This window comes from Lepus europaeus, chromosome 1, assembly GCF_033115175.1.
Source record: "Lepus europaeus isolate LE1 chromosome 1, mLepTim1.pri, whole genome shotgun sequence".
Lineage (NCBI taxonomy): Eukaryota > Metazoa > Chordata > Mammalia > Lagomorpha > Leporidae > Lepus > Lepus europaeus.
This window is the reverse complement of record NC_084827.1, coordinates 181,732,998-181,753,934: the sequence shown is the minus strand read 5'-3', so window position 1 is coordinate 181,753,934 and position 20,937 is coordinate 181,732,998. Positions and strand designations below refer to the sequence as shown.

The following is a 20,937-nucleotide window of genomic DNA, read 5'->3' as shown; positions in this document are numbered from 1 at the left end:
CCTGCTTCACCTCTTTTCTGGTTTGAAAGACTCAAGCTGACCATGGGCCTGGCACAGCGGCATAGTGAGTAAAGCTGCCACCAGCAGTGCTGGCATCCCATGTGGATGCCGGTTCGAGTCCTGGCTGATCCACTTCTGATCCAGCTCTCTGCTGTGGCCTGGGAAAGTAGTGGAGCATGGCCCCAAGTCCTTGGGCACCTGCACCCATGTGGGAGACCTTGAAGAAGATGCTGACTCCTGGTTTTGGATCGGCTCAGCTCTGGCCATTGTGGCCATTTGAGGAGTGAACCAGCAGATGGAAGACCTCTCTCTCTCTGCCTCTGCCACCCTGTAACTCTGCCCTTCAAATAAAATAAATACATCTTAAAAAAAAAAAAAAAAAAGAGAGAGGCCCAGATGGAGACCAGCCTCACAGGATGGATCCCACCGCCACAGGGGTTTCCCTCCGAGATCCCAATTCCTTACCGACTTCATCATCCTCTCCCGAGTCCTCCTCAGACGACTGCAGGACACGGCGCGTGGCAGGGTGCACCGTGAAGGTGAGGCTGAGAGGCCGTGATGGCAAAGCTCCCTCCCCAGGGACCTCCCCTGGTCCCCATGTCCAACAAGGGCTCTGGTGTCTCGCCCTTCTTCCTGCCTCCTCTCCCCATCACCTCCACGCAGTCACTTCCCTCCACGGCCCTTGCCGACGAAGGCCATTGTCCCCCTCATCCTCTGGGTCTCCCAGGCTCTGGCAGCCATCATGTGCCTGGTTCCAGCGCCCCAGCCACCAAGGTTTGAGTGTACAGTGGGGGGTGGCCTCCACGGGAGGCATTAGCTGCTGGACCCCTAGCTGTCTGCCTGTCCCAAGCAGAGATGTGGGCCACCTTTGGGGCACACAGCAGCCCAGACAGGACTGCTCCATCCCTAGCGGTGCCTCGGGCCTGGAGAGCAAAGCAAAGATGGCCCTGCCTGCGGGAAGCCCGTCCGCGTTTTCTGAGCCCCGAGCATGGTGTCAGGGTCCTCTGTGGACTCCCACGTGAACACGCTGGCCTCACCAGCCCTCCCAGGGTGGTGTAGCCTCAAGGGGGTGCTCATGGTCTCAGGGCGCTTTCCCCAGACAGCTCTGCCGAATCTGCTGGGTCAGTCAGTCCAGACCACCGATGGGCCCCTGGCAACCAGGAGCCGCCCCTCACTGTGCACCCCCCCAGGCGCTGGACACAGCAGGGCCAGAGAGGGCTCCGTCCTTCTGCGAACAGCCCCGCCTACACCTGCAGGTTCCCATGGCATGGGAGCAGGTGGGCGCTCCTCTTCCTCATCTTCCTCCTCCTCCTCTTCCTCCTCCTCCTGGGACTCCAGCTGCTGGGGCAGCACAAGCCTGAGCATCTCCTTCCCCTGGAACCAGAACTGTGGCCGGCACCAGGGCCACCGCCACCAGGTACAGGCCACCAGCACCCTGTCCTTGTCACACATCGGCTGATCCAGCACCGCCGCCAGCCAAGCCCCTTGGGTGGGCCTGGGGACATGTGGTGTTGTCCCTTCACTGGGCACCACAAGTAACACATGGTGAGCACAGAGCAGCATTCCCTGCTGGCTTGGACTCGGGCAGGACGCACAGGACTCCCCCATCGCCCTCCTGAGCTCCCGTCCTCCAAGGAGAGGCTCTGTGGGCCCTGCACCCCAGCCATCCCCACCTGCGAGCCCTTACAGCGTTGCAAGGGAGTTGAGAGACGCGGGAGCACCTGGCCCGCCGACTCAGGGAGGTGCTCTGGGGTGGAGAGAATGTTCCAGACAAGGAAGGGGAGGTTGGAGCTTGCACTTTGGACCTGGCGGCCTCCCTGCTGAACCAGCTTGTTCCCAGACTGTGGGGTGGGGCCGCGGGCAAGAGGTCATCTGCAGACAAAGGTTGTGCCTCCTGGATGACATAAGACACAGACCCACACAATTGCTGTTGCGGCGTGAGGTTAAGGACGTCTCCTGCAGGAGGCCACGGGGTGCAAGTGCGCATCTGAGATGGCTGTGAGAGTCGCTAAGGTCGAGGCGGAGGGTGACGTCCCCGCAGGTGAGCACGCACTGAGTCAGCTCATGCATGGGCAAGGGGGTGCCCTGGGGACCACGCACCCCTACGGATGTCACCCCACAGCCAGAGAGCCTGACACTGCAGGGTCGGGATATGCGCCCCAGGACACCCACAGTGACCAGTGCCACCTAGGCTACCCTGCAGGGCCACCTCGAGGGCTACTGGCAGAACCAAGCCGAAGCCACAGCCATGGTGGACACACATCCAGGCAGAAAGGCCCCGGCTGGGGGGGCGTGGCCCAGAAGACCAGCGAGTGGGCGCCCTGACCAAGGACAGACTTACCACCCACTGGAGGAAGAGGACCCTCGGACATGGGGACCACCTTGGACGTGGGTGCCTCGCTAGCAACCTGTCTGTGCTTGAAGCCTTCCAGGACAGCAAGGGTTTTCGTGGCCCAGAGATTCTGGGCAGGGGCTCAAGCTGCCAGAGACCACCCCGTAAGCTCCCGAGGCAGACAACCTGCACCTGAGTCTCAAGCACGGAACGGCGTGGCCTCCCCGCCCCCCCAGCACCACCAGCACCAAAGGGCACAGCTGTCGGCTGGGTTACGTCCATGGATTTTCTGTTGATGTCTCATGACCAGGAAGTTTGAAGTTTAAATCCCTTCTCAGGTGACAAGACAGCAAATAGTTTTGTTGGCTTCGGTTACAACGGTTAAAACCGTGCCCTTCCTTGGCAAAACTGGTAAGAAGAGGAGTGCGTTGGCTGCACACAGATTGCTACAGCAATAAAGGGGGACAGCATTCGATTCATAACGTGTGCGTGGTTTTGCTTCAGAACACAATAGTCTGCACACAGTGCTGTCCGGCAGAGACAAAGCAATGCCGTTTAAAATTATTTGCTTTTAGCACAGCCCTTAAGTCACCACCTGGGACACCCCACATCCAGGTGCCTGCTTTGAGTCCCGGCAACCCTGCCTTCCAGCCAGCTTCCTGTTAGTGTGTGGCCCTGGGAGGCTCCGAGAGTGCTCAAGCACCCGGTCCTGCCAGTCACAACGGGGACACAGATGGAGCTCGGGCCCCTGGCTTTGTCTTCAACCAGCTCTGACTATGGTGGGCATTCAGGGAGTGAACCAGCGGATGGAAGATCTCTCGCCATCTGTCTCTCCGCCTTTCAAGTGAAATGGAAAAAAGTCATTAATTATTAATTGCAGAACTGAAAGTATGACTAGATTTATTTGACAAAAATATTTTTAAAGTAATAATAATTTGCATAGATTAAAATCCCACTGCCCCGTGTATGACAAAACCCAACTCTTAGCAAATTTTAACAGAAGGGAACTTTCTTCCTAAGACAATGAATATGTATAAAAAGCAAAGCACCTGCGGCTCATCACACCCGATGCTGAGATACCGAACACTTTCTCTCTCAGCTCGGAGCAGGCCCGGGATGTCCACGCTCACCACTTCCACTGATGTCACATGGAGGTCCCAGCCTGTGCCACAAGTGCTGTGACGACACGCATGTCCTTTTGGAGGCCACGGAGACATGGACACCAACAACCCAGGCCAGGTGGCTCCGTGCACAGGTGTGCCCAGCTCCTCTCTACAACGTGAGGGGAGGGAGAGGGGCTGCAGCCCACTGCTGAGGGTGCGGCTCCAGATTTCCTGGAGGGAGACGTGAGCACACGCACACCCACACATGCGTGTGTCCACACACACACAACATGCACACATCCCCCCCTGGCTTTGTGTTTAGTCTAAAACTCAGAAAATGCTTCATTTGGTAGCTGGCATGATCGAGAGAACTTCTTTCAGGTCCCCTGGCTGGGTCAGGGGCAGATAAGCCGGGTCTCATCCTGTGGACTGTGGACACAGCTGCCCATGCCCCTGGGCCCACCTCTGGGAGTGGCTGAGGTCTCTCTGTCAAGAGCAGCCGCTGTGCCAAGCTGGTGTCAGCGCTGGGTGCAAAGGAGGCTGGAGTGTGGAGGTCAGCATCTCTCCCTCAAAGGTTCTGGGAGTGGTGGGACGGGAGACTGACAGTGCCCCCCACTCCCTCGTAGGGGACCTTGCTGGCCACGTAGACCCCCATTTATGGAGAGAATGCCCACGTCTCCTGTGCCTTCCCACTTATGCCTTGGTCGTGTGGGGCCGGCCCACAAACCGTGTGATCCGCAAGGAGAGAAGTGGGGGCCAACAGTGCCTGGCACAGAGCAGGTGCATGAGAGGTGCCTGTTAAGGACGCTGGCAAGGGCATGAAAATGCCGGGCAAGAGGAGCCTTCCAGGCAGGGCCCAGGCCCCAGCACAGATAGGCGGGGCTGACCCTGGTCAGCCTCATTGGTGGAAATTGCCCCATGGCAGTGGGGCGGGGCAGGGGCAGGCTGCCTTTGGCTGGGAGACCATAAACTGGCTCCTCCTACCTACAGCAGTCCCCAGGTAGCCAAGGACCCTGGCCAGCCTGCCTCCTCCTGTGCCAACTGGAGTTCACCCAGTCGGGAGCTCTGTGCGCGAGGTGACGGCTGGTCAGGTAGGCTGGGTCGGGAAGGGTTCAGCTCTCTCTGCCCAGTGAGAACGGCATCCTCGCACTTGGCCGCATCCCAGGGTGTGCACCTGCAGCGTTCTCTGTCGGAGCGGGCACGGGGCTTCTGCGCAGCCCGCCGTGTTCTCTCACACTGTAGTCAGGATCCTCTCTGCCCCTGGTTCATCACTCCCTCCACTTCACTCACTCCCCGCCAGCAGGGACCCTGTGAGGTACACATTCAGGGGTCGACCAATCCCCCCAGGGGAAAGAAAGTTTCCAAGAACAGGAGACCAAAACCAGCTACCAGACACTGCAAGCAAATTAGATTCCAGGGTTCTCTAGAGCCCTGTTGTGTTCAATCAGGCCTAAGAGGATTGCTTTCTGTGTCTCCCCAAATCCCCCAGATTTGTTGGAACAGGAAAGGCTGAAGCTAGGAAGGAGCTTGCCGTTGGGAGCCGGATCGGGGCCAGCTGAGCGCAGAGAACCACTCTGAGGTGTGCGTGGGTCTGAGCTGTTGACTCTGGAGGGCAGAACAATGCAACCGCTGACGTCAGGGTAAGGAGGACAAAGGCCCTCGGGTGCGTGCAGGGTGCAGCCTGGTCTGCCTGGCGTGCCGGGGCAGAGGAGCAGGAAGAGGTGCGAGCTGCCCCCAGGGCTGCCCCGCTGGACGTGGTCCCTGCCCCGGCTTGTGTCTGAGAAGTGGCACACGCACCTCGTCCAGCAGGGGGGCAGCAGCAGCACACACAGCGGGACTCCTGCATGGGTGAGCTGGCTTCCGACACCAGCAGCCCGGCGCCCTGGGCTACCAGTTCTTTCCCTTCCCTCCCATGCCTGGCCACCAGAGAGCCCAGCAAAGAAGCAGGAGAGTAAAGGGAGATGCTTCTCGGACAACGCCTGGTACCCCTCATCCCTCCCGAGACCCTGCACTCCCAGAGCCCCTGCCCGGGAGCCTGCATGCCGTGCCATGACTTGCAATGGTGCCAGGCTTCTACAGTCAGTGCACTCTCTCCAGTCACGTCGATGGGAAGTTGGCGGCTTGCCCCGCCCCCATCAGCTGGGAAGTTGGCGGCTTGCCCCGCCCCCATCAGCGCTTGCCCCAGGGTCAGTGCTGTCTCCCTGGAGCCCCTCCACCGCTCTGGCTCCTGTTTCTCTGTGGCTTGTAACTTGCTAAGGCCCTGCTGTTATACTAAACCCGCGTGTTGGCTGATTTATAATCCACACTACCCAGGTTAGTGTGGATGAAGTTCCTGGGACCGCCCTTTCTCCTTAATGATGTGTCTGGGGACAGGGACATCATCTTATTTTGTATCACCCCAAGAACTGCAATGCATAGTTTAAAAAATAAGAAGCTGACCGTCCTGACCAATCGGGGACAAGTGACCGCCACGGGCACCTGGGTGGCCTGTCTTCAGTTCCCTGAGCAGCTCCAGCGCCCAGCGATGAATGAATGAACGAATGAGTAAATAAATTAATGAATGAGTGAACGAAGGACGTCAACAGGGAGCTTCCCGCTGCCCTGGCCGCTGCGGGAGCGCCTCCGGCGGGTCGCCAAAGGCAGCAGCCCACGCAGCCCGGGGTTCTGAGCTGCGGGATCTTCCCTGCGGCGGCCGGTGCGCAGTAGCGCGCCCCGCGCCTAGCTCCCCTGCCCCGCAGTGGTACGCGCCACTCTGCGCTCCCGGGGCCGGTCGACGCGAGGTGTCTTGAATGGAAGGCGCCGAGGCCGGAAGCGGAAGGGACCACTCGGCAGGACGAGAGGGGGGACACGAGCCCGCCGCCTCTTCATTGAGGAACCGAAGCAGTGAACATGGAGTTCCATGTGCGTCTTATGTAAAAAGAGCGACGGGCGCCGCCACCAATGAACGCGCGGCACCCACAGGCCCGGCCCCCCCGGTATGCAGATGAGGCGCAGCCGCGACCAATGGCGCGCCGGGGGGCGGGCGCGGCGCGCGCGGTCACGTTTTCCACTATGTGACAGCGGCGGGCCGGGGCGGCGGCGGCGGCGCCGCGGGCTACGCGCTGGTCTCGGCGGCGGCGGCGGGCGCGGGCCGAGCGGGCGCGCGGACTGGCCGGCGGAGGGTCCGGCGGACGGCTGGGCGGTGAGTGGCGCGGCGCCGGGCGGGCGGCGGGTGCGCGGCAGCCGGCGGCCGCCGCTCGCCTCTTACGTAACCGCCCCGGCCGCCCTGGTATGAGGGGCCGGGCCGAGCCCTGCACGGCCGGACGGCGGCCCTGGGACGGTCGTGTGCGGGAGACCTCGGGCCTGCTGCGGGCGCCCCTTCCCGCCGCGCAGAGCGGGCTTTGCGGATCGGGAAGGTGAGGTGCGGGAAGCCCGACGGCCGGGCTGAGGTCTCGGAGCGACGGGGTGGGTGAGGACCACGCAGGCCCCGCAGCCCTGGGGGGCCCGGGGGGGCAGTCCTGGGCTGGAAAGGCACCCCGGTGGGCGCTGCTCTGAGAGCTCTACCTCGACCCCCGCCCGGCGCCCTGGAGGGGGCGAGCCCAGGTGCCAGAGGGTCGCCGAGCCCGGGGGACCCCCGCCCAGCGCCCTGGAGGGGGCGAGCCCAGGTGCCAGAGGGTCGCCGAGCCCGGAGGACCCCCGCCCGGCGCCCTGGAGGGGGCGAGCCTGGCCCGGCCCGGTGGACCCCCGCCCGGCCACCTTGTGTGCGTCCCTTTCCTGGGTGGGTTGGGGGCTCCGGGAGGGGGGGCGGTCTGGCCGAGCCGCAGACGTGGATCGTGGGGGGCAGGGGCCATCCCCCCTCCGGGAAGGCCGGGGAGAGGATGACGGCTCTGTTGCCAGGGTTTCCGCGGCTACACAGAAGGAACCGGTTTGGAAGGCTGATTCATACTCGACCGCGGAGTCAGCAGGCACCCTGGAGCCGGCGCAGGGGAGCCCCTCGGCTGACAGAGGCAGGCTCAGCTGTGGCGGGCATCTCTCAGGACAGGGTCCCCGCGGGGCCTGAGTGGGCGGGGCCTGGGAGCCCTAGGTGTTCAGGACACAGGGGCAGGGGCCGCTCCCCATGTGTGGTGCACTTCTGTGTGACCCCCTTTCCCAGAGGGGGGACCCACCCTGTACCTGCAGCTGAGGTTCCTGGTCCCAGGCTGGATTGGCTAGGAGGGGACAGGATGCTACCTGCCGGCTTCCCCTGGGATCCCTTTCTGTAGGTCGTGTAAAACCCTGGAGACAGGGCTCCCTGTTGCAGAGGGAGCTGTGTGATGTGCCGGCACAGGGCCCACGCCGTGGGTGTCGGCAGGTACTTGTCACCGTCCTCTCGGCGTGATTCTCCGGGACAGAGCTCGCACAGGCCCGGCTCTCTGTGGAGGCTGGAGTGGGAGGCGGGAAGCCAGCCCGGGCCGGGCTGCGCGGCTTGGCCCCGGCCTGGGCCTGGGTCCCTCAGCTGTGTGGAGGAGCCCAGGCGGGGCATGCTCAGGTCTGCTCAGTTGCCAGGCTGGGGGTCCCTGAGACGCCACAGAGGAGAGCAGGCCGTCCCTCGGCGAGGCCTGGCCGCTGCTGGGGCACACTTACCTTCCTGGAGGCGTGCTGCGGTCTGAATGGTGATGTAGCTTCCCCAGGCCTCAGCAGGGCACAGGGCTCCGGAAGGTCCCGGAGCGGCCACCTGGACCTCTTAGCACTTAGGAGAAGAGTAAGGCCCCCATGTTGAAAAACTGACTCGAACATGGGACCGTGGCTTTGCAGGTGTCTGGTGCCCCACCCTATGGAATCTGGCCACCTGCCAACCCAGGGAGGACCTGGGCCTCGGCCTCTGCCGGGCCCTGCCCCTGAGCCCGTGCGCTCTCCCCCTCGCTTCAACTCTGTTCATTCTGTGCCTGTTCGGTACAAGTTATGGGGCGGGCATTTGGCACCGTGGTTGGTTAGGAGGTCCCTGGCTCTGAGTCCCGGAGACCAAGTCCTGGCTCCATGTCTGCTCCAGCGTCCTGCTGGTACACAGCGGGTGATGGGTCCCCGCCATCCACCTGGGAGACCTGGCTTCAGTCTGGCCCAGGCCTGGCTGTTGAGGGCACCTGGGGAGGTGAACAGCAGATGCAAGATCTCTGTCTCTGCCTTTCAAAAAATTGAAAATTTGGGCCGGTGCCACGGCTCACTAGGCTAATCCTCCACCTGCGGTGCCGGCACCCCGGGTTCTAGTCCCGGTTGGGGCGCCGGATTCTGTCCTGGTTGCCCCTCTTCCAGGCCAGCTCTCTGCTGTGGCCAAGGAGTGCAATGGAGGATGGCCCAAGTCCTTGTGCCCTGCACCCCATGGGAGACCAGGAGAAGCACCTGGCTCCTGGCTTTGGATCAGCGCGGTGCGCTGGCTGTGGCGGCCATTGGAGGGTGAACCAACAGCAAAAGGAAGACCTTTCTCTCTGTCTCTCTCTCTGACTGTCCACTCTGCCTGTCAAAAAAAAAAAATTGAAAATTTCTACACTAAAGTTGCGACTGTGTTCTAAGTCTAGAGCGGAGTAGGAGCAGCAGTGGCGGGAGACAGGCTGTCGGAGTCTGGCGGCTCCCCGGCACAGGGGGCTGCGTCGTGCCCCCTCGAAGGGTTCCTGTGCTGCTCCCGAGAGTGACAGAGACCAGGAGCCGCTCTTGGAGCCGCTGCAGGCAGGAGGAGCCAGAGCCTCCGCTTCCTAGAATCCGCCCACCCCAGAGCCCTGCAGCCGGGAAGCTGCCGCCACTTGAGCGCCCTTGTGAATCTGCGCCGCGCACAGCCCTGGCGAGCCCGCGCCACGCCTCGCCTCGCCTGGCTGGCCTCCTGCTCACATTTTCCTGTAACCCGGCCGCCGTCGCCATGGAGAGGGCAAACATTCTGCGGATTACCCCAGGCCTCGGGAGCTGCTCCTACCAGGAAGTAGCAAGCCTGTTATGATACATGGGTTGTAAAATAGCGCCGCACTCGCAGGCACTGAGACAGGCTTCTGAGCCCTGTTACGTAAAGCTGCAAAAGAGGCAGAACTAGCCAGGCTGGTGGGGCCCGGGGGTGGGCAGGTGCGGGCGGCGGGCAGCGTCCTCCTGCAGATCTGGGGGTCGCTCACTCGGGCGTGCTCGGCTCACCGGCACACGGCAAGCCAGGGCCTTCCACCGAGGGACTTTTGTGCAGCCATCCAGACTTTTCTCTGAAGAGCTGGACCTGTGCGGTGGTCTCCACTTCCCACCAGGAAACGTGCTCCTCCGTGGGTGCCCGGTGTTGAGAACACAGCGCCAGAGAGGCTGGAACTGGGGCCCAGGCTGGGCTTCCGGGCCCTTTCTGTACGGTTTGCTGTGGAGTTCCGAATGTCTCTGGACAGGGAGGAGATGTCACGAGCCCCCATGGACCAGCACTTGACCCCCACCGCTTCCTCCCTTCCAGTCCTAGACTCCAGTGTCATCGCCACGGCACTTTCTGAACGTTCCTCTGTCTGCCAACCTCAGCCCAAAGCTGTGGCCTAGCAAGCGGTCAGGGTCCGAGCATAACCCCTCTCTTCGAGCGTTCTCCAGGGCAGAGCCCACGGGTGCACTTGCACGGGAGGGCAGGGGGCTGGAGGGGAGGCTTGGCCCAGGGGATCCCAGCCGCTCTTGTCCCTGCTGTGCCCTGGCCCCCTCCCTGTGTGGTAGAAACAGGTCTCCCGGGAGCTCCCAGGCCCCGGCACAGCTGGCACGCGTGTGGGATAAATGTTTGCGGAGCGCAGGAGGCAAAGTCTGCTTGGCCCGGTGTGTGGTTTTGCCAGCTTGGCAAGTGAGGCCGGGGCCTAAGCTGGCGCTGCCGGTGCTAAGCAGTGCATGTTCGGGGGTAACCAAGTCCTGGGTGATCTGGCCCCGGTTGCTGTTTCACATCTCTGCCACGCCTGCCTGCCCCCACCACCCTCCTGGGTGACCCGGTGGCCCTGAGGAATCGTATTCAGATAGGCCGGTGCCATGAGCAAAGACCAGGGTTCCAGGAGCTGAATGTGAAATCACAGGGTGCAAAAGTGTGGGGCCAGGAGCCCAGTGTGAACTCACCGTGTGGTCGGGTGTGAGGGCCAGAAGCCCAGTGTGAACTCACCGTGTGGTCGGGTGTGAGGGCCAGGAGCCCAGTGTGAACTCACCGTGTGGTCGGGTGTGAGGGCCAGGAGCCCAGTGTGAACTCACCGTGTGGTCCGGTGTGAGGGCCAGGAGCCCAGTGTGAACTCACCGTGTGGTCGGGTGTGAGGGAACAGGAGCCCAGTGTGAACTCACCGTGTGGTCGGGTGTGAGGGCCAGAAGCCCAGTGTAAACTCACCGTGTGGTCCAGTGTGAGGGCCAGGAGCCCAGTGTGAACTCACCGTGTGGTCCAGTGTGAGGGCCAGGAGCCCAGTGTGAACTCACCGTGTGGTCCGGTGTGAGGGCCAGGAGCCGTGTGAACTCACCGTGTGGTCAGGTGTGACGGCCAGGAGCCCAGTGTGAACTCACCGTGTGGTCCAGTGTGAGGGCCAGGAGCCCAGTGTGAACTCACCGTGTGGTCCGGTGTGAGGGCCAGGAGCCGTGTGAACTCACCGTGTGGTCCGGTGTGAGGGCCAGGAGCCCAGTGTGAACTCACCGTGTGGTCGGATGTGAGGGCCAGGAGCCCAGTGTGAACTCACTGTGTGGTCGGGTGTGAGGGCCAGGAGCCCAGTGTGAACTCACCGTGTGGTCGGGTGTGAGGGCCAGGAGCCGTGTGAACTCACCGTGTGGTCGGGTGTGACGGCCAGGAGCCCAGTGTGAACTCACCGTGTGGTCGGGTGTGAGGGCCAGGAGCCGTGTGAACTCACCGTGTGGTCCGGTGTGAGGGCCAGGAGCCCAGTGTGAACTCACCGTGTGGTCGGATGTGAGGGCCAGGAGCCCAGTGTGAACTCACTGTGTGGTCGGGTGTGACGGCCAGGAGCCCAGTGTGAACTCACCGTGTGGTCCGGTGTGAGGGCCAGGAGCCGTGTGAACTCACCGTGTGGTTGGGTGTGACGGCCAGGAGCCCAGTGTGAACTCACCGTGTGGTCGGGTGTGAGGGAACAGGAGCCCAGTGTGAACTCACCGTGTGGTCGGGTGTGAGGGCCAGGAGCCGTGTGAACTCACCGTGTGGTCGGGTGTGAGGGCCAGGAGCCCAGTGTGAACTCACCGTGTGGTCGGATGTGAGGGCCAGGAGCCCAGTGTGAACTCACTGTGTGGTCGGGTGTGAGGGCCAGGAGCCCAGTGTGAACTCACCGTGTGGTCGGGTGTGAGGGCCAGGAGCCGTGTGAACTCACCGTGTGGTCGGGTGTGACGGCCAGGAGCCCAGTGTGAACTCACCGTGTGGTCGGGTGTGAGGGCCAGGAGCCGTGTGAACTCACCGTGTGGTCCGGTGTGAGGGCCAGGAGCCCAGTGTGAACTCACCGTGTGGTCGGATGTGAGGGCCAGGAGCCCAGTGTGAACTCACTGTGTGGTCGGGTGTGACGGCCAGGAGCCCAGTGTGAACTCACCGTGTGGTCCGGTGTGAGGGCCAGGAGCCGTGTGAACTCACCGTGTGGTTGGGTGTGACGGCCAGGAGCCCAGTGTGAACTCACCGTGTGGTCGGGTGTGAGGGAACAGGAGCCCAGTGTGAACTCACCGTGTGGTCGGGTGTGAGGGCCAGGAGCCGTGTGAACTCACCGTGTGGTCGGGTGTGACGGCCAGGAGCCCAGTGTGAACTCACCGTGTGGTCGGGTGTGAGGGCCAGGAGCCGTGTGAACTCACCGTGTGGTCCGGTGTGAGGGCCAGGAGCCCAGTGTGAACTCACCGTGTGGTCGGATGTGAGGGCCAGGAGCCCAGTGTGAACTCACTGTGTGGTCGGGTGTGACGGCCAGGAGCCCAGTGTGAACTCACCGTGTGGTCCGGTGTGAGGGCCAGGAGCCGTGTGAACTCACCGTGTGGTTGGGTGTGACGGCCAGGAGCCCAGTGTGAACTCACCGTGTGGTCGGGTGTGAGGGAACAGGAGCCCAGTGTGAACTCACCGTGTGGTCGGGTGTGAGGGCCAGGAGCCGTGTGAACTCACCGTGTGGTCGGGTGTGACGGCCAGGAGCCCAGTGTGAACTCACCGTGTGGTTGGGTGTGACGGCCAGGAGCCCAGTGTGAACTCACCGTGTGGTCCGGTGTGAGGGCCAGGAGCCGAGTGTGAACTCACCATGTGGTCGGGTGTGACGGCCAGGAGCCCAGTGTGAACTCACCGTGTGGTCCGGTGTGAGGGCCAGGAGCCGAGTGTGAACTCACCATGTGGTCGGGTGTGCGGGGCCAGGAGCCCAGTGTGAACTCACCGTGTGGTCCGGTGTGAGGGCCAGGAGCCCAGTGTGAACTCACCGTGTGGTCCCGTGTGAGGGCCAGGAGCCCAGTGTGAACTGACCATGTGGTCGGGTGTGCGGGGCCAGGAGCCCAGTGTGAACTCACCGTGTGGTCCTGTGTGAGGGCCAGGAACCCAGTGTGAACTCACCGTGTGGTCCGGTGTGAGGGCCAGGAGCCCAGTGTGAACTCACCGTGTGGTCGGGTGTGACGGCCAGGAGCCCAGTGTGAACTCACCGTGTGGTCGGGTGTGACGGCCAGAAGCCCAGTGTGAACTCACCGTGTGGTCCGGTGTGACGGCCAGGAGCCCAGTGTGAACTCACCGTGTGGTCGGGTGTGACGGCCAGGAGCCCAGTGTGAACTCACCGTGTGGTTGGGTGTGCGGGGCCAGGAGCCCAGTGTGAACTCACCGTGTGGTCCGGTGTGACGGCCAGGAGCCCAGTGTGAACTCACCGTGTGGTCGGGTGTGACGGCCAGGAGCCCAGTGTGAACTCACCGTGTGGTCCGGTGTGAGGGCCAGGAGCCCAGTGTAAACTCACTGTGTGGTCCGGTGTGAGGGCCAGAAGCTGAGTGTGAACTCATCGTGTGGTCAAGTGTGTGGGGCCAGGAGCCCAGTGTAAACTCACCGTGTGGTCCGGTGTGAGGGCCAGAAGCTGAGTGTGAACTCATCGTGTGGTCAAGTGTGAGGGCCAGGAGCCCAGTGTGAACTCACCGTGTGGTCCGGTGTGAGGGCCAGGAGCCCAGTGTAAACTCACCGTGTGGTCCGGTGTGAGGGCCAGAAGCTGAGTGTGAACTCATCGTGTGGTCAAGTGTGTGAGGGCCAGGAGCCCAGTGTGAACTCACCGTGTGGTCCGGTGTGAGGGCCAGGAGCCCAGTGTGAACTCACCGTGTGGTCCGGTGTGAGGGCCATGAGCCAAGTGTGAACTCACCGTGTGGTCGGATGTGAGGGCCAGGAGCCCAGTGTGAACTCACCGTGTGGTCGGGTGTGACGGCCAGGAGCCCAGTGTGAACTCACCGTGTGGTCCGGTGTGAGGGCCAGGAGCCCAGTGTGAACTCACCGTGTGGTCGGGTGTGACGGCCAGGAGCCCAGTGTGAACTCACCGTGTGGTCCGGTGTGAGGGCCAGGAGCCCAGTGTGAACTCACCGTGTGGTCCGGTGTGAGGGCCAGGAGCCCAGTGTGAACTCACCGTGTGGTCGGGTGTGACGGCCAGGAGCCCAGTGTGAACTCACTGTGTGGTCCCGTGTGAGGGCCAGGAGCCCAGTGTAAACTCACCGTGTGGTCCGGTGTGAGGGCCAGAAGCTGAGTGTGAACTCATCGTGTGGTCAAGTGTGTGGGGCCAGGAGCCCAGTGTGAACTCACCGTGTGGTCCGGTGTGAGGGCCAGGAGCCCAGTGTAAACTCACCGTGTGGTCCGGTGTGAGGGCCAGAAGCTGAGTGTGAACTCACCGTGTGGTCGGGTGTGACGGCCAGGAGCCCAGTGTGAACTCACCGTGTGGTCCGGTGTGAGGGCCAGGAGCCCAGTGTGAACTCACTGTGTGGTCCGGTGTGAGGGCCAGGAGCCCAGTGTGAACTCACCATGTTGTCGAGTGTGAGGGCCAGGAGCTGAGTGTGAACTCACTGTGTGGTCTGGTGTACGGGGCCAGGAGCCCAGTGTGAACTCACCATGTGGTCGGGTGTGCAGGGCCAGGAGCCCAGTGTGAACTCACCGTGTGGTGGGTGTGTGGGGCCAGGAGCCGTGTGAACTCACCGTGTGGTCCAGTGTGAGGGCCAGGAGCCCAGTGTGAACTCACCGTGTTGTCGAGTGTGAGGGCCAGGAGCTGAGTGTGAACTCACCGTGTGGTCGGGTATGCGGGGTCAGGAGCCCAGTGTGAACTCATCGTGTGGTCAAGTGTGAGGGCCAGGAGCCCAGTGTGAATTCACCATGTGGTCGGGTGTGAGGGAATAGGAGCTGAGTGTGAACTCACCGTGTGGTCCGGTGTGAGGGCCAGGAGCCCAGTGTGAACTCACCGTGTGGTCCGGTGTGAGGGCCAGGAGCCCAGTGTGAACTCACCGTGTGGTCGGGTATGCGGGGTCAGGAGCCCAGTGTGAACTCACCGTGTGGTCCGGTGTGAGGGTCAGGAGCCCAGTGTGAATTCACCATGTGGTCGGGTGTGAGGGAATAGGAGCTGAGTGTGAACTCACCGTGTGGTCGGTATGCGAGGCCAGGAGCCGAGTGAGAGTCACGGGGTGATCGGGTGTGCGGGGCCAGGAGCCGAGAGTCTCCATAGCCCCCCCCAGAAGAAAGCCAAGCCTCGGCCCAGCCCCCCCAGGCTCTTCATGATCTGGCCTCTCTGCTGCCCCAGCCTTGTCCACCTCAGGGCCTTTGCACTCACGCAGCCCCTGCCCAGGGTCTTCTTCCCCCACGCCCCTCTCCCCCTCTCTTCAGGTCTGAGTTTTTAGACTTCAAAGCAGTCTAGGGCAGGGCAGCAAGAAAGGAGGAGGCAAGTCCAGGATGACCCACAGGAGGGCGCCGGGGGTCAGACGCCTGCTGGCCACGCGGCCTCCTGGGACAGGGCTCCCCAGCAGCCCACTTGGGGCAGAGCTGGGAGCAGCTTTCCTGCCAGCTGTGCCCCCCGTCCAGGCCTCTGGGGAAGTGAGGGCCCAACTGGGGTGTGGGCCTCCCCCAGGTCACCTCAGGTGTGAAGCCAGGGGCACCCGGGGTGTGGGCCTCCCCCAGGTCTCCTCAGGTGTGAAGTGGACCCACCTGGGGTGTGGGCCTCCCCCAGGTCACCTCAGGTGTGAAGTAGGGCCACCCGGGGTGTGGGCCTCCCCCAGGTCTCCTCAGGTGTGAAGCCAGGGGCACCCGGGGTGTGGGCCTCCCCCAGGTCACCTCAGGTTGTAATAGGACCACCCGGGGTGTGGGCCTCCCCCAGGTCACCTCAGGTTGTAGTAGGACCACCCGGGGTGTGGGCCTCCCCCAGGTCACCTCAGGTTGTAGTAGGACCACCCGGGGTATGGCGCCTCCCCCAGTTCACCTCAGGTGTGTAGTAGGGCGACCTGGGGTGTGGGCCTCCCCCAGGTCACCTCAGGTGTGCAGTAGGCCCACCCGGGGTATGGCGCCCCACCCAGGTCTCCTCAGGTGTGAAGTAGGGCCACCGGGGTGTGGTTCTTCACCCAGGTCACCTCAGGTGTGCAGTAGGGCCACCCGGGGTGTGGGCCTCCCCCAGGTCACCTCAGGTGTGAAGTAGGCCCACCCGGGGTGTGGGCCTCCCCCAGGTCACCTCAGGTGTGAAGTAGGCCCACCCGGGGTGTGGGCCTCCCCCAGGTCACCTCAGGTGTGAAGTGTGCCCACCCAGGTTGTGGGCCTCCCCCAGGTCTCAGTTGTGAAGTAGGGCCACCCGGGGTGTGGGCCTCCCCCAGGTCACCTCAGGTGTGCAGTAGGGCCACCCGGGGTGTGGGCCTCCCCCAGGTCACCTCAGGTGTGCAGTAGGGCCACCCGGGGTGTGGGCCTCCCCCAGGTCACCTCAGGTGTGCAGTAGGGCCACCCGGGGTGTGGGCCTCCCCCAGGTCACCTCAGGTGTGCAGTAGGGCCACCCGGGGTGTGGGCCTCCTTCAGGTCACCTCAGGTGTGAAGTGGGCCCACCCGGGGTGTGGCCCTCCCCGAGGTCACCTCAGGTGTGAAGTGTGCCCACCCGGGGTGTGGCACCTCCCCAGGTCACCTCAGGTGTTCAGTAGGCCCACCCGGGGTGTGGGCCTCCCCCAGGTCACCTCAGGTTGTAGTAGGCCCACCCAGGTTGTGGGCCTCCCCCAGGTCTCAGTTGTGTAGTAGGGCCACCCGGGGTGTGGGCCTCCCCCAGGTCACCTCAGGTGTGCAGTAGGGCCACCCGGGGTGTGGGCCTCCCCCAGGTCACCTCAGGTGTGCAGTAGGCCCACCCGGGGTGTGGGCCTCCCCCAGGTCTCAGTTGTGTAGTAGGGCCACCGGGGTGTGGTTCTTCACCCAGGTCACCTCAGGTGTGCAGTAGGGCCACCCGAGGTGTGGCGCCTCCCCCAGGTCACCTCAGGTGTGAAGTGTGCCCACCCGGGGTGTGGGCCTCCCCCAGGTCACCTCAGGTGTGCAGTAGGCCCACCCGGGGTGTGGGCCTCCCCCAGGTCACCTCAGGTGTGCAGTAGGGCCACCCAGGGTGTGGGCCTCCCCCAGGTCACCTCAGGTTGTAGTAGGCCCACCCGGGGTGTGGGCCTCCCCCAGGTCACCTCAGGTGTGAAGTAGGCCCACCCGGGGTGTGGGCCTCCCCCAGGTCACCTCAGGTGTGAAGTGTGCCCACCCAGGTTGTGGGCCTCCCCCAGGTCTCAGTTGTGCAGTAGGCCCACCCGGGGTGTGGGCCTCCCCCAGGTCACCTCAGGTGTGCAGTAGGGCCACCCGGGGTGTGGGCCTCCCCCAGGTCACCTCAGGTGTGCAGTAGGCCCACCCGGGGTGTGGGCCTCCCCCAGGTCACCTCAGGTGTGCAGTAGGGCCACCCGGGTGTGGGCCTCCCCCAGGTCACCTCAGGTGTGAAGTGTGCCCACCCGGGGTGTGGGCCTCCCCCAGGTCACCTCAGGTGTGAAGCCAGGGGCACCCGGGGTGTGGCCCTCCCCCAGGTCACCTCAGGTGTGAAGCCAGGGGCACCCGGGGTGTGGCCCTCCCCGAGGTCACCTCAGGTGTGAAGTAGGGCCGCCCAGGTTGTGGGCCTCCCCCAGGTCTCAGTTGTGTAGTAGGGCCACCCGGGGTGTGGGCCTCCCCCAGGTCACCTCAGTTGTGTAGTAGGGCCACCCGGGGTGTGGGCCTCCCCCAGGTCACCTCAGGTGTGAAGTAGGGCCACCCGGGGTGTGGGCCTCCCCCAGGTCACCTCAGATGTGAAGTGTGCCCACCCGGGGTGTGGGCCTCCCCCAGGTCACCTCAGGTGTGAAATGTGCCCACCCGGGGTGTGGGCCTCCCCCAGGTCACCTCAGGTGTGAAGTGTGCCCACCCGGGGTGTGGGCCTCCCCCAGGTCACCTCAGGTGTGAAGTGTGCCCACCCGGGGTGTGGGCCTCCCCCAGGTCACCTCAGGTGTGAAGTGTGCCCACCCGGGGTGTGGGCCTCCCCCAGGTCACCTCAGGTGTGCAGTAGGGCCACCCGGGGTGTGGGCCTCCCCCAGGTCACCTCAGGTTGTAGTAGGGCCACCCAGGGTGTGGGCCTCCCCCAGGTCACCTCAGGTGTGAAGTAGGGCCACCCAGGTTGTGGGCCTCCCCCAGGTCTCAGTTGTGTAGTAGGGCCACCCGGGGTGTGGGCCTCCCCCAGGTCACCTCAGGTGTGTAGTAGGGCCACCCGGGGTGTGGCGCCTCCCCCAGGTCACCTCAGGTGTGAAATGTGCCCACCCGGGGTGTGGGCCTCCCCCAGGTTTCAGGTGTGCAGTAGGGCCACCCGGGGTGTGGGCCTCCCCCAGGTCACCTCAGGTGTGAAGTGTGCCCACCCGGGGTGTGGGCCTCCCCCAGGTCACCTCAGGTGTGAAGTGTGCCCACCCGGGGTGTGGGCCTCCCCCAGGTCACCTCAGGTGTGCAGTAGGGCCACCCGGGGTGTGGGCCTCCCCCAGGTCACCTCAGGTGTGAAGCCAGGGGCACCCGGGGTGTGGGCCTTCCCCAGGTCACCTCAGGTTGTAGTAGGGCCACCCGGGGTGTGGGCCTCCCCCAGGTCACCTCAGGTGTGCAGTAGGTCCACCCGGGGTGTGGGTCTCCCCCAGGTCACCTCAGGTGTGAAGCCAGGGGCACCCGGGTGTGGGCCTCCCCCAGGTCACCTCAGGTTGTAGTAGGGCCACCCGGGGTGTGGGCCTCCCCCAGGTCACCTCAGGTGTGCAGTAGGGCCACCCGGGGTATGGGCCTACCCCAGGTCACCTCAGGTGTGCAGTGGGCCCACCCGGGGTGTGGGCCTCCCCCAGGTCACCTCAGGTGTGAAGTGTGCCCACCCGGGGTGTGGGCCTCCCCCAGGTCACCTCAGGTGTGAAGTGGGCCCACCCAGGTTGTGGGCCTCCCCCAGGTCTCAGTTGTGCAGTAGGCCCACCCGGGGTGTGGGCCTCCCCCAGGTCACCTCAGGTGTGAAGCCAGGGGCACCCGGGTGTGGGCCTCCCCCAGGTCACCTCAGGTATGAAGTGGACCCACCCAGGGTGTGGGCCTCCCCCAGGTCACCTCAGGTGTGAAGTAGGGCCACCCGGGGTGTGGGCTTCCCCCAGGTCACCTCAGGTTGTAGTAGGACCACCCGGGGTATGGCGTCCCACCCAGGTCTCTTCAGGTGTGAAGTAGGCCCACCGGAGTGTGGCACCTCCCCCAGGTCACCTCAGGTGTGAAGTGTGCCCACCCGGGGTGTGGGCTTCCCCCAGGTCACCTCAGGTGTGAAGCCAGGGGCACCCGGGGTGTGGGCTTCCCCCAGGTCACCTCAGGTGTGAAGTGTCCCCACCCGGGGTGTGGGCCTCCCCCAGGTCACCTCAGGTGTGCAGTAGGGCCACCCGGGGTGTGGGCCTCCCCCAGGTCACCTCAGGTGTGCAGTAGGGCCACCCAGGGTGTGGGCCTCCCCCAGGTCACCTCAGGTGTGAAGCCAGGGGCACCCAGGTTGTGTGCCTCCCCCAGGTCTCAGTTGTGTAGTAGGTCCACCCAGGTTGTGGGTGTCCCCCAGGTTTCAGTTGTGTAGTAGGGCCACCCGGGGTGTGGGCCTCCCCCAGGTCACCTCAGGTGTGCAGTAGGGCCACCCGGGGTGTGGGCCTCCCCCAGGTCACCTCAGGTGTGCAGTGGGCCCACCCGGGGTGTGGGCCTCCCCCAGGTCACCTCAGGTGTGCAGTAGGCCCACCCGGGGTGTGGGCCTCCCCCAGGTCACCTCAGGTGTGCAGTGGGCCCACCCGCGGTGTGGGCCTCCCCCAGGTCACCTCAGGTGTCCAGTAGGGCCACCCGGGGTGTGGGCCTCCCCCAGGTCACCTCAGGTTGTAGTAGGGCCACCCGGGGTGTGGCCCTCCCCGAGGTCACCTCAGGTGTGCAGTAGGGCCACCCAGGTTGTGGGCCTCCCCCAGGTCTCAGTTGTGTAGTAGGCCCACCCGGGGTGTGGGCCTCCCCCAGGTCACCTCAGGTGTGCAGTAGGGCCACCCGGGGTGTGGGCCTCCCCCAGGTCACCTCAGGTGTGTAGTAGGGCCACCCGGGGTGTGGGCCTCCCCCAGGTCACCTCAGGTGTGCAGTAGGGCCACCCGGGGTGTGGGCCTCCCCCAGGTCACCTCAGGTGTGAAGTGGGCCCACCCGGGGTGTGGCCCTCCCCCAGGTCACCTCAGGTGTGAAGTAGGGCCACCCGGGGTGTGGGCCTCCCCCAGGTCACCTCAGATGTGAAGTGTGCCCACCCGGGGTGTGGGCCTCCCCCAGGTCACCTCAGGTGTGAAATGTGCCCACCCGGGGTGTGGGCCTCCCCCAGGTCACCTCAGGTGTGCAGTAGGCCCACCCGGGGTGTGGGCCTCCCCCAGGTCACCTCAGGTGTGAAGTGTGCCCACCCGGGGTGTGGGCCTCCCCCAGGTCACCTCAGGTGTGCAGTAGGGCCACCCGGGGTGTGGGCCTCCCCCAGGTCACCTCAGGTGTGAAGCCAGGGGCTTCCGGGGTGTGGGCCTCCCCCAGGTCACCACAGGTGTGAAGCCAGGGGCACCCGGCACACGTGCTGGCATTGTGAGGTCGGAGCAGGCGGCTGCTGGCCTAAGGACTTAGGGACAGTCACGGAGACTCAAGTGCCTGGGGCCTTCCTGGCCACCCCGAACCTCCCCCGCCGTTGCCTCCATTGCTCTCTTCCTGCCTGCTAGCTGTCTTCCCCACTAGGAGGGGCGCCCCTCGCGGGCGGGGGAGACACCTGTTCCATGGTCAGAGCAGGTTCGTCGGGGGCAGCGGGGCCATCCCGGGGCAGGCTCTGTGTAAGGGGCGCCTGCACGTCTTACTGTTGTTACTTGTTGTTCCGAGACCTGTTTGTTTTTCTCCTACACTCTTCCCACATCAGGGTGCACAGCGCTCCGCGGTGCCGATGGCCTGGCCTTTTGCTCAGTGGCACGAACAGGCCCCGGGGGTCTGGCCTTGGCTAACTCCTCCTTCAGGAGGGGAGGCAGACTGCAGACAGCCCAACGCGCCGTGCTGGGGCGAAGGTGGCCTCTCATCCGCGTGTGTGC

The 20,937-nt window shown here is 64.3% G+C and overlaps 1 protein-coding gene across 4 annotated transcripts in view; it reads left to right on the top strand.

Annotated features, from left to right (window-relative positions):
- Positions 1-6,567: 6,567 nt before the first annotated feature.
- PER2 (period circadian regulator 2) overlaps positions 6,568-20,937 on the top strand; it is a 44,883-nt gene continuing 30,513 nt past the window's right edge. For 3 of the 4 annotated variants that reach the window (XM_062193887.1, XM_062193884.1, XM_062193888.1), the window contains exon 1: positions 6,568-6,616. The gene's annotated coding sequence lies outside the window, so the exon portion shown is untranslated. Of the gene's footprint in view, positions 6,617-6,758; positions 6,831-20,937 lie in introns of those variants that run through there. The other variant, XM_062193886.1, reaches the window with a different exon arrangement.